The sequence below is a fragment of the Cebus imitator genome, unplaced genomic scaffold (assembly GCF_001604975.1).
Source record: "Cebus imitator isolate Cc_AM_T3 unplaced genomic scaffold, Cebus_imitator-1.0 Scaffold275, whole genome shotgun sequence".
NCBI lineage: Eukaryota > Metazoa > Chordata > Mammalia > Primates > Cebidae > Cebus > Cebus imitator.
The window spans coordinates 1,357,730-1,367,566 of NW_016107590.1; the positions used below are offsets into that span (position 1 = coordinate 1,357,730).

General features: G+C 40.3%; 1 protein-coding gene across 3 annotated transcripts in view; it reads left to right on the forward strand.

Moving 5' to 3' along the window:
• CUNH5orf63 (chromosome unknown C5orf63 homolog) overlaps positions 1–9,837 on the forward strand; it is a 42,554-nt gene that overhangs the window by 12,025 nt on the left and 20,692 nt on the right. For 2 of the 3 annotated variants that reach the window (XM_037728673.1, XM_017501000.2), the window contains exons 1-2: positions 5,081–5,171; positions 6,915–7,016. The gene's annotated coding sequence lies outside the window, so the exon portion shown is untranslated. Of the gene's footprint in view, positions 1–5,080; positions 5,172–6,914; positions 7,017–9,837 lie in introns of those variants that run through there. The other variant, XM_037728672.1, reaches the window with a different exon arrangement.

Below are 9,837 nucleotides of genomic sequence, written 5' to 3' on the forward strand. Positions count from 1 at the left end.
AAAACACTAACATTTGACTGCTTGACTATGGCACATAGTAGGTAGCCATTATTGTGAATAAATTGAAATTTTTCCTTTATTTTTGTCCTGTGCAGACACAGCAGATAACATAATAAAATATTTAAGCATATGTCTCTGAAGAAGTTTCAAATATGTGGAAAAAATTACCCTCAGAATTCTTTTGAGCAATAAGTGTTAACTTCAACTTTGTGGAAGACTGTTCAGTCTGTTGAGACATGTTTGAGGACCACAGTATCTTTTCTTTCCGACCGATAGGCTGGCTGCCCTGTCTTGTCTGAACAGGGCTCCCTGGATGGGTGTGAATCTGAACCAGGGAACAAAGGAGGTGCACTTTACTTTCCTCTCTTTGTGCCATGAGAAATCTATCCTCCTCCATGATCCAGCCTTAGTGAATGTAACAGATGGGTTTAATCCATAAAAATGAAAAACTTTTCCCATTTCAACTCCATTTCCTGCCTGTCCAGGTAAAATAAAACTTTCCCTGAGGAAATAATGTAAATGCCCTCGACATTCTTAAAAGATCCTACATAGCACAAAATATTGCTAGGAACTGAACCATGTTTCTTTTCATTTAAAAAGAATTATGAATGGGGTAGTGAAAAAAATATAGATGGGAGTTAGGAAATGCTTTCCAATCCCAGCTTCGTTGTGCTTTCCTTCCCAAAGCTTCAATTGCCTTGTCTGTAAAGTGGGACTGATAAAAATGCATGCCTTGTCTATCTTATGGAATTATTGTGAAGAATCCAATTAAATGATATCTGTACAGACTCTTGCCGTACTACAAAGGGTGACATAAATGTGCCCTGGTATTGTTACTACAAGGTCCCCCATGCCATCTTTCCTCAACAGTGTCAGTTTCTGCCCTTCTTCTTTGTGCCTGGCAGGCTGCACTCAATTCATTTCCTTTGGCACAGACACAAGTAATCTTCTGTTATTACAGGTGAAAGGAGGTTGGAAGCTACTGATTTTGGAGTAGACAACAATGGTCTTGCTCCAACAAACCTTCTGGGGAAATCCACAGAACATTCAACTCCTATCTTGCCCCACAATCTTTTCAAGACAGATAAAGAGGCTTGAGTCAAAGGGCTCTGCAAAAACTGTAATTTCATCACTAGTATGGTTTTAAACTTTAACAGCTTTGGTATCCATCTGTAAAATGTCATTTGTTGTAGTAGCTCAAACAAAAGAGAAAACACATTCCACTTCCTTCAATAAAATGTAAAAGTCTACAGTTTCTCCACATTTGTGCACTCAAGCCATACTAATTGATTCTACAATTACTTTTATTTTTTAGCATTTTTATTTGGCTCTTATACTACATAATTAATGGTGTTTACTTGGAAAGGTTGTTTATGTAAATGGCCTAAGTGGATTACTGAGCAAGCTTTAAAACAAATAAACATTTTCTCCTTTTAAAATTCACTTCACTCTCCTCTGTCTGGCAGAAGAGCAGAGTTTTTTAAATGTCCAAGGGGACATTAGAATCAGGCTTTTGAGATCCATTCTCCCCTGGTGAGTCGGGCTTATAATTCTGTTTCCCGTAATGGCTGGCCTGGAGGGAGTCAACAGTGACCCCACTAACCCAGCACATCCCAGACTCAGAAGCTTGTCTTTTCTTTGGGAGGTTGCCACTGTTTTTCTCTGTGACCTTAAACATAACACAGTATCTGGCCCTTGCAGATCGTTTCCTGTGGAGTTTGCAGACCTGAGGATGGGAGACTCATCAGATAAACAAATATGCTCACTATAAAGACCAGAAATACACCAGGAAAGAAATCCTACCAAGTTTCTGAATCTCTCCACCAAAACAACTGCATCACCAAATTGTGGCAATTACTGAGACTGTCCCTTCTAGTCAAAGTTCAAATCACAAGTTCTTTGAGTGACAACACAGAGCCAAGTTACTGTAAAACAGAGCTGGCATGACAGTCACTACTTGCCAAGACATACATTGTTTTTCTAAGGCATTCTGAAGGGAATATATTGACATCAAAGACCATTTCTTTATTTCTGCTCTCTCAGAGCCAAAGCTAAGGGGACAGGAGTAAAGATGCCTCCCTCCACACCCTTTCAGAGGCCTTCAGGTCATCTCTGGAACAGGTCATGTGTCCCCTAAAGTACCTTTGGAGTTATGTCAGGAGTTACAGATCAGACTGTGGCAGCAGGCTTTCTCTACACCAGTCTTCTGCCTCAGAGATGACCATTAAAGAACTCAATGCAAGTGAGTTCTGAATATTCTAGCACACAGAGATCCCTACATCAGTTCTATTCAGATTGGTAGAGCATAGCCTAGAATCGTAGTCCAGACCTAGAGGAGGAGACACAAGTCAAATGCCTAATGAGAAGCGTGGGGTTCTTGTTTGTTTTTTGGGATTTTTTTGGAGATATGGTTTCGCTCTTGTTGCCCAGGATGGAGTCTCAGCTCACTGCAATCCTCCCCTCCTAGGTTCAAGCAATTCTCCTGCCTCAGCCTCCCAAGTAGCTGGGATTACAGGCACATGCCAACACGCCAGGCTAATTTTTGTAATTTTAGTAGAGACAGGGTTTCACCACGTTGGCCAGGCTGGTCTCAAATTCCTGACCTCAGGTGATCCACCCGCCTTGGCCTCCCAAAATGCTGGGATTATAGGCATGAGCCATCACACCCAGCAACAAGCATGTTTTGAATGAACAAAACTGTACAAGACCCAGAGCTGTCTTAAGACCTTCAAATTCTTAAAACATTCTTTCACATCACTTGAAACATATTAAAAGGTATATATATTTCACACTTAATAATTTTTCTATGAAAGGATTTTTCAAATTTTGCTTGTGAAATTATTTGTCTAAAGTAAAATATAATTTCTCTACACTCATCACATATACTGAAGAACTCTCACTTGGTGAAAGCATCTCATCTAAAAACTGTTTTCCAATGTAATGAAGTTGTTATGAATGCTAAATCCAGCCATTAATGAAGCTGACACGGTGTTCGATTTTGTGACCATTTAATACATGTTTATTAATTTTGCTATGATTGTCCTTTTTTTTTTTTTTTTTTTTTTTTTTTATTTTTTTTGTAGACAATCATTTTTCCTGGCCAGACTCCAGATATTTTCCCACGCAGAATTCCCTTCCCCAGCACTGTAGGTCCTGGACCTAGAGGCTAAACTGGTCCTCTGAGCTCATGGCAATCAGCCAGGCACTCCCAGAGAGGGTATCAACTACAGTGAGTTCTCAGGGATTCCCAGACATTCCACAGGACTCCCTCTAACCAAAACAATGGTATGGAGGCTCCAGGTCTTGTGCTATCACTTACAAACCCAAGAAACTCTTACTCATTAAACTCAAATTCTAAAAATTTGTGAACTTTTGACTGCTTAGAGAAATTTACTCATAACCAATGCTAAAAGACTTCCTTGGCCTTGGTGAATCCATTCTCTTCCTTCAGTGGGTGAAATCAGGTTTCATAAATCCAAGTTATTTTATAAATCTTTGTTTTCCAACAATAAATGAGATTTGGAAGCTGATCTGGAGTTACATTCCTAGGAAGCTTTTCTGTCGCTCCACAGTATCTAACTTACTCATACTCCACCAAGGTGTTTATAACTAGACCCCAGATTCCTTCTTTAAAGATATCCTATCAGCAACTGTTAGGTGGAGTGTGCTTTATCAACTGACTTTTTATTTTTTTTCCAGAAAAATGAAGTCTCATCAGAGTGCAGCAACTGAAAAATAATCATAGGTAGTCTGTTGTCAGTCACAAAATTCTTTCTTTAGCCTGTCAGAAAACACTGAAGTGACAAAGAACTTGTAAATTCTACTTTCTTAATGTGGCCTCTAGCAAGACCACAAAATCAGTGTGATTTGTTTAAGGAATTCATTCCTGACCTTGGTTTGCTTTGTATCTTTTTTAAGACCTCTGAGTATAGATCGAATATATAGTGGTAAGCTTAAGGCATCAGACAGCATAAGATGGAATTCCAATGTACCATTTTGTAGCTGTGAGAACTTGGGCAAGTTATTAAACCTTTATTTCTTCATTTGTAAAATGGTACCAGTAATACTTAATAGCATTGTTCTCAGGATTAAATAGACTAATGAGTATAAAGCTCTTTGTGAGCAATCAGTAAATGTGAGCCTTGAGTATTACTATAGTAATGAATTACTATATATATCCATCATTTTCTCATTATTTACTGTACCACCATTTAAGCCACCACACCTAGAACCTGGATTGCTCAGTAGCTTCCTCACCTCCCTGCTTGCTCTGCTCTTGCCTATCCTAAACCCTTCTCATCTACTTCCCAAAGCTGAGGAAGCCTTTCAGAATGGAAAAGCAATCAGTTCAACCCCTTTCCCACATAAAACAGAAATGCCCCCAGCTACTCTTAGCACAAACCTGAAGGCCCTGCATGGCCAGACGCTTGCTTACCCAGCCTGTTTCCACCTCTCTCCCCCATTCCAAGCCTCAGCCATACTCATCAGTATTCCGGGTACAGCCCATACTGCACCCCCTCCACCACACCCTTCCCACAGCCTGCAGAGCTGTCCCCCACCCCACGCCCTTCAGATCCCAGCCCCAAAGCTACCTCTTCAATGAGATTCCCCTCAGATCTTTTCATAGGTACATATTCCTTCCCTGCAAAGCACATAGCGGAATAAACGCATGACCTATTTAATAAGGGATAATGTCCTAATGTCTGCTTTCCCACATCATTTTCAGTTTGCGGGAGGGTACGGCTGCCAGTTTTGCTCATCGCATTCCTCATTACCTAGTTCAGCCAAGACCTAGAAAAGGAGGACAGTTCATATTAAATTAACGAAAGAATGGATCCACGCAGAGGGCTTAAAATGGCTCAGACTCCACAGCCTCAAAACGTTGGCTCTGCACCTGAGGCTCGTTATTAAATGGTTCCCAAACATGCGTGATCACTTTTGCATGTTTTGTTTTTTTAGTTTGGCCTTGGTTTGTGTGTCACTTTTCATGAGTAAACGTTCAGGCGCGGCAACTCTTGAGAGCGTTGACGAGACCAGATCCGAGGGAGCCCAGCCGGCAGCGCTGCTGCAGTGGGGCGGAAGTGCGGGGGCGCGGGGCCGGCCCCGGGAGGGTGCGGGCGGAAGTGCCCAGCGCGGGGCGGAAGCGGAGATGTTGGCGGCGTGAGGCTCAGGTGGGTGCCCCTACCCCCGGGCCGAGGGTGGGCGCTCGCGGCTCTTCGGCTCTGAGCCGGCGCGCAGGCTGGCTGGGGTTCGCAGTGCCGCATGCCGCCAATTTTCATTGTCGTTAGAGGGAATTTAATTAAACCGGGAGCCATAAATCCATGAACCACCGGGGGGAGATTATAAACGCGTGTGCGTATGTCTGTGGTGGCGCTCTGGGAAGTAAATAAATGACGGGCGGGAAAAGGAAGCTTTTTTTAAGAGAAAGCAGAAAATATCTCAACTTCATACTTCTTCCAGTGATTCACAGATGCCACGTCCCGGGTTTAACTGAATTCTATGAAGTGGTAGTGTATTCACACTTGGGAGCCTGCTGAGCTGACTGCCTTTTTAAATAAATATTTTTGAGCAGCCATGTTGACCTTTAATTGGGGTGAAGAGGTTGAAAGTTGCAGCAGGGAACATTGTGAGTACAGGGGCTCTCTGGATCAGCTGTCTGGATCTCTCTCAGCCCTATTGGGCAAAAGCAGCCCTCTGGGTACTGAACAATGAGAGAATAAATCAGAGACTGTACATTCTCGACAAATACTTCTCACAAATAGCAGCTCATACAGTTTTTTAATAAGTCCAAGGATAGAAAAGTCTCCACTAAAATGTCATTGTGAATTAGGCTTGTAACTGTTTCTAAGGCTGTGTTTAACAAGGAGTGTTTTGCTTGGGTGATCTTTATTCTTGTTTATTAGTAAATAGTGTGTATGTGACACATTATATTTTAAAGTGCCCTTTAAAAAAAAATCCATAATATGGCCTTAGCTTGACCCCAAGGTTCTCAGTTCCTCAAGGACAGGGATGGTGTGTAAGATCTGTTATATCCCAATACTTTATAGCACATTTCCCAGCATTAGCACACAGTTCCTTGTTTCAGCAGCCACTAGAGCTGTGCCTTGGTATGTAAAACGCTGAGCAGTTGAGGTGCTTATTAAAGGCCACAGTCTCCTCATTCGGTCATATTCTGAGGACTAGCTTATAAAAATACATGTGAAACTCTCTACTAATATTTGGAGCTCTGTACATTGAGGTGCATTATACGTAAATAGCAGAAAGATTTAAAACACTGGGAAAAAAGACACCCTGGAAATATATTGGGTGATTATGGTAATACTGGCGCAAAGCAGAACTAATCATGGTTCTATGTGAAATATTGTAGCCCAATAACCTGGGTCCTGCAATGCTGAGCACTCGCCTGGAACCAGAAAGGCCCTGTTTTGAAAATTAACATTGGTGGGTCTTGTGCTTTACACAGGCAGGATCCCCAGATTGTCTTTCTTCCCTGCTGCTGTGGCAACAGTAGCCATATGCCAAGGAAGGATCAGTATTTTTTTTGTCTCCTTCATCAAAGAAATATGTGGCTGTGTGGTTTTTTTTAGATGGACTGTTGGCAGGTAAGTAATAGAAATGAGGATTTTTCCAACTTGGGAGTTTATTACACTGTGTTTCTCTTTTGTTCTAGATGCCTGGCTCTAAAGTACCCAGAGGCACTGTGAGAGATGCCTTTAAAATAGGTTATTTTTTAATTATTAAAGCTTTTGTGCTTTATAACTTATATATACTCTGGCTGGCTGACGTATTCAGTTACTGTAACGCTAGGGCTTGGGGTTTCAAACATAGCAGGACCTTGAGGTGATCTGGTACAAGTAGTGAGGTGTTTTTATGTTCCTTATTCAAATCTAATTTTTGCCACTGCTTTATTCAAGGACTGTACGTCAGAGGAAGCCAAAAGCCAGCTGGGATAGTTCCTGAATACAGTCTTAATCTTGTTTGCAATTATTTCGAAGGGGAGAAATAATCTGGATCAGGTATGTGTAGCTACACAGCAGGGACTAGGTGAGCTTCCTCTGTCCTTCCTCCAGTATTGCATAACAAATTTTAGGAACAAAATCATTTGGGGAAGAATATGCAAAATAAAAAGTTTTGGCTAAGTTTAGCATAGATATGAGTTTACATCCCTAACTCCCCATCCCAGTACAGCTACAGAGAACAGGAAACATGAAAATGTTGCTCTCTTTTTATTTCAATCCTTACCAAAGTTAAAGTTTCTAGAGATGGAGGCAAATTCAAAGTACCTACTGTTTTTAGAAAGTATCTGTCTTCAAGGATTTCAGACCATTTCACCAGTAATATCTAGTAACAGCCTTTTTACTGTTACAAGCTTCATCACTGTGGTATTGTGTTATTTGTCAGTCTTTCTACTGCTCAAGGCGTGAGTTCCTTAAGGGCAGGGACCATATAGTAATCACTTTTATATTTCTAATACATGGCACAGCACATGGCACATTGCAAATGCTCAGTAAAGGCTATAGAAATAAAAAGATAGTGTCCCTGAAGGGAGATTGGATCTATAAAGGGTATAAAACATTGGGAATGTAACAAGATAGAGAAAAGAATATAAAACAGTAACCTCCTTTCAGGTTGTAACTAGAGACAGAAGTAATGCTTTAATAAACAGCTTGGAGCAGGGAAGAGTATATTTGGGAATCCATTAGATGTTCGTCAAACTGCCTTCCAAGGAGATCTGACCTGGTCAGTTTTGGGTCCTTTGTTGCGTTGAGTAGAATATGCAAGCTAAAATCCTCCACCAACCCTGTCTCCACACTGTCTCCAGCCTGCCATGCAACGCCTCACCCAAACACCTGTTAGCAAATGTTTGAAGAGTATCTGCTTGAAAGTGTGCCAAATTATTAGCTTACATAGGGCACCAGTATCTTGGTTTGGTCTTGCCTTAAGGATAGAGAACCTCTGTAGTATCACTATCTTAAGTCTGGTCACTATTTTAAGTCTAGGTTGCCCAAATAATATTGAAGGAAATCCACACTTGTCTTTTCTGCTTTACTAACAACATTTCAAAGGAGTTCAAAGTTGACAGCTTTTTGTGTTGTAATAGGACAGTGGTGGTATATGTTGCTACCTTCTGTTGCCAATGGGATTGCAGCAGAAATCACACTGTTACAACTGGAAACAAATGAATTTCCTCTCATTGTTCCAGTGCTTTTTCATGTTAATCATGAAATAGTAGGGAAATGATTTTTAGTTTAGTCAGGAGGAAAGGACATGACGTTGAATTATTTGATTTTTTTTTTAACTCTTTGCTTCGTAAAACACATAGTCCTTCTACCCAGTGAAGAGAAATGATACTGTTGTTTAATAGAATCATTAAACCCAGGACATTAATCTGGGGAAAAAAGATCTAAATTCAGCCCTTTCTGCAGGTTCAAAAATGAAATAAATGTGAATCTTTTTGGATTTAGAGAACAGAGCCTCATTTTTATGGTAAAAGAATTATATCGTCTGAAACTGAGACTTTCCTCATTCTCTCCATCCTTAAATTAAGCTTTATACAAGATGAAGTGTCTGTTAATTGGTATATTCTGAGGAATAATATGAAAAGTGTTTTGAGATTTCTTTGGAAGAAAGAGTGTTAAACTTGGAGATCCCTTCTAGTTCTGAAATTTTGTGTTGATCTCATTATACACAAAAATATGCCATTATTCCAGGAGAAAATATAGAGAAATGAACTAAAAAATATAGTATGAAAAACTTAAGCATTCGTTTCCTTATACATAAAGCAAGGGGAATCTCCAAAGTCATTTCCAGTTCCAAAACATTAAAAAACTCTATCAATGATGGCTGTTAAAAAACAGACTAGGACTCAGAAGACTGTAGAATCTCACGCAACTGAGGGAGGCCACAGCCTAATGTCAAGAGTAGCTGGCTCCCAACTTTCAGATTGAACTTTGTATTTCTACAGGCCTAGGTCTCACTGTTAGCACAAGTCCAGAGAAATGGTAGATTTAGCAACTCAAATATCCAAAGTCATTTGCTACAAAATGGCTAGCAATGAATGAAACATCTTTTAGGTTTTGTGGGAGCATAAAGATAGCTTCATCTCTTTGACAAGATAAATTGAAAATGGGTGGAATTTTAGGAACAAAGAGAAGACATTGCCTGGGTGGATGGTTTTTGAATTGCAAACAATTGTTTTTGGAAATGGGATTATGTGCTTTTTAAATAGCAGGGGAACTTGCATTACTAGCTGGGTACAATAAGACTAAGATGTCTAATGAAATTGCCTTCTTTCTAGGTCAGTATTAAGTATAAGAGATATCTTCAAAGGGAATGGATCATGTTGGTTAAGAAGGATAATGTGGAAAGGAGTCTGCATAATTCCTTATATACTTTGTTCCCATCCCTTGAACTAGAATGATTTTGCCCTCATCTTAATGCTGTCTTTATGGAATGAAGGAATTTTCAAATTGGTTTTTAAACTCTATTAAGGCCTCATGTATGATATAACCCAACCACATTATTCAGGTTGTCTTGGCTTTCAGGAACAGCTTTGCAGCCATTATGTCATAATTGAACCAAACATTCTTGCACACTCTGAATTTGGAATATGCTGCTCTGGCTCCAGGGCAGTTGCTGAGTCAGTATCTTTGGGGTTGAGTGTGGAGGGGAGGGGTATAGTGTGTACAAACCCCATTGTGTTATCAGGAATTAGTCCAGAATTCCTTTTGGACTTCCCTTGGGAACTAGAGGGGGTATATGGTAAGCATACATCACTGTTCTTGATTAATATCATTATTTTACTTTCTTAGCTGAGTGTTTGGAAACTCTTCCCTC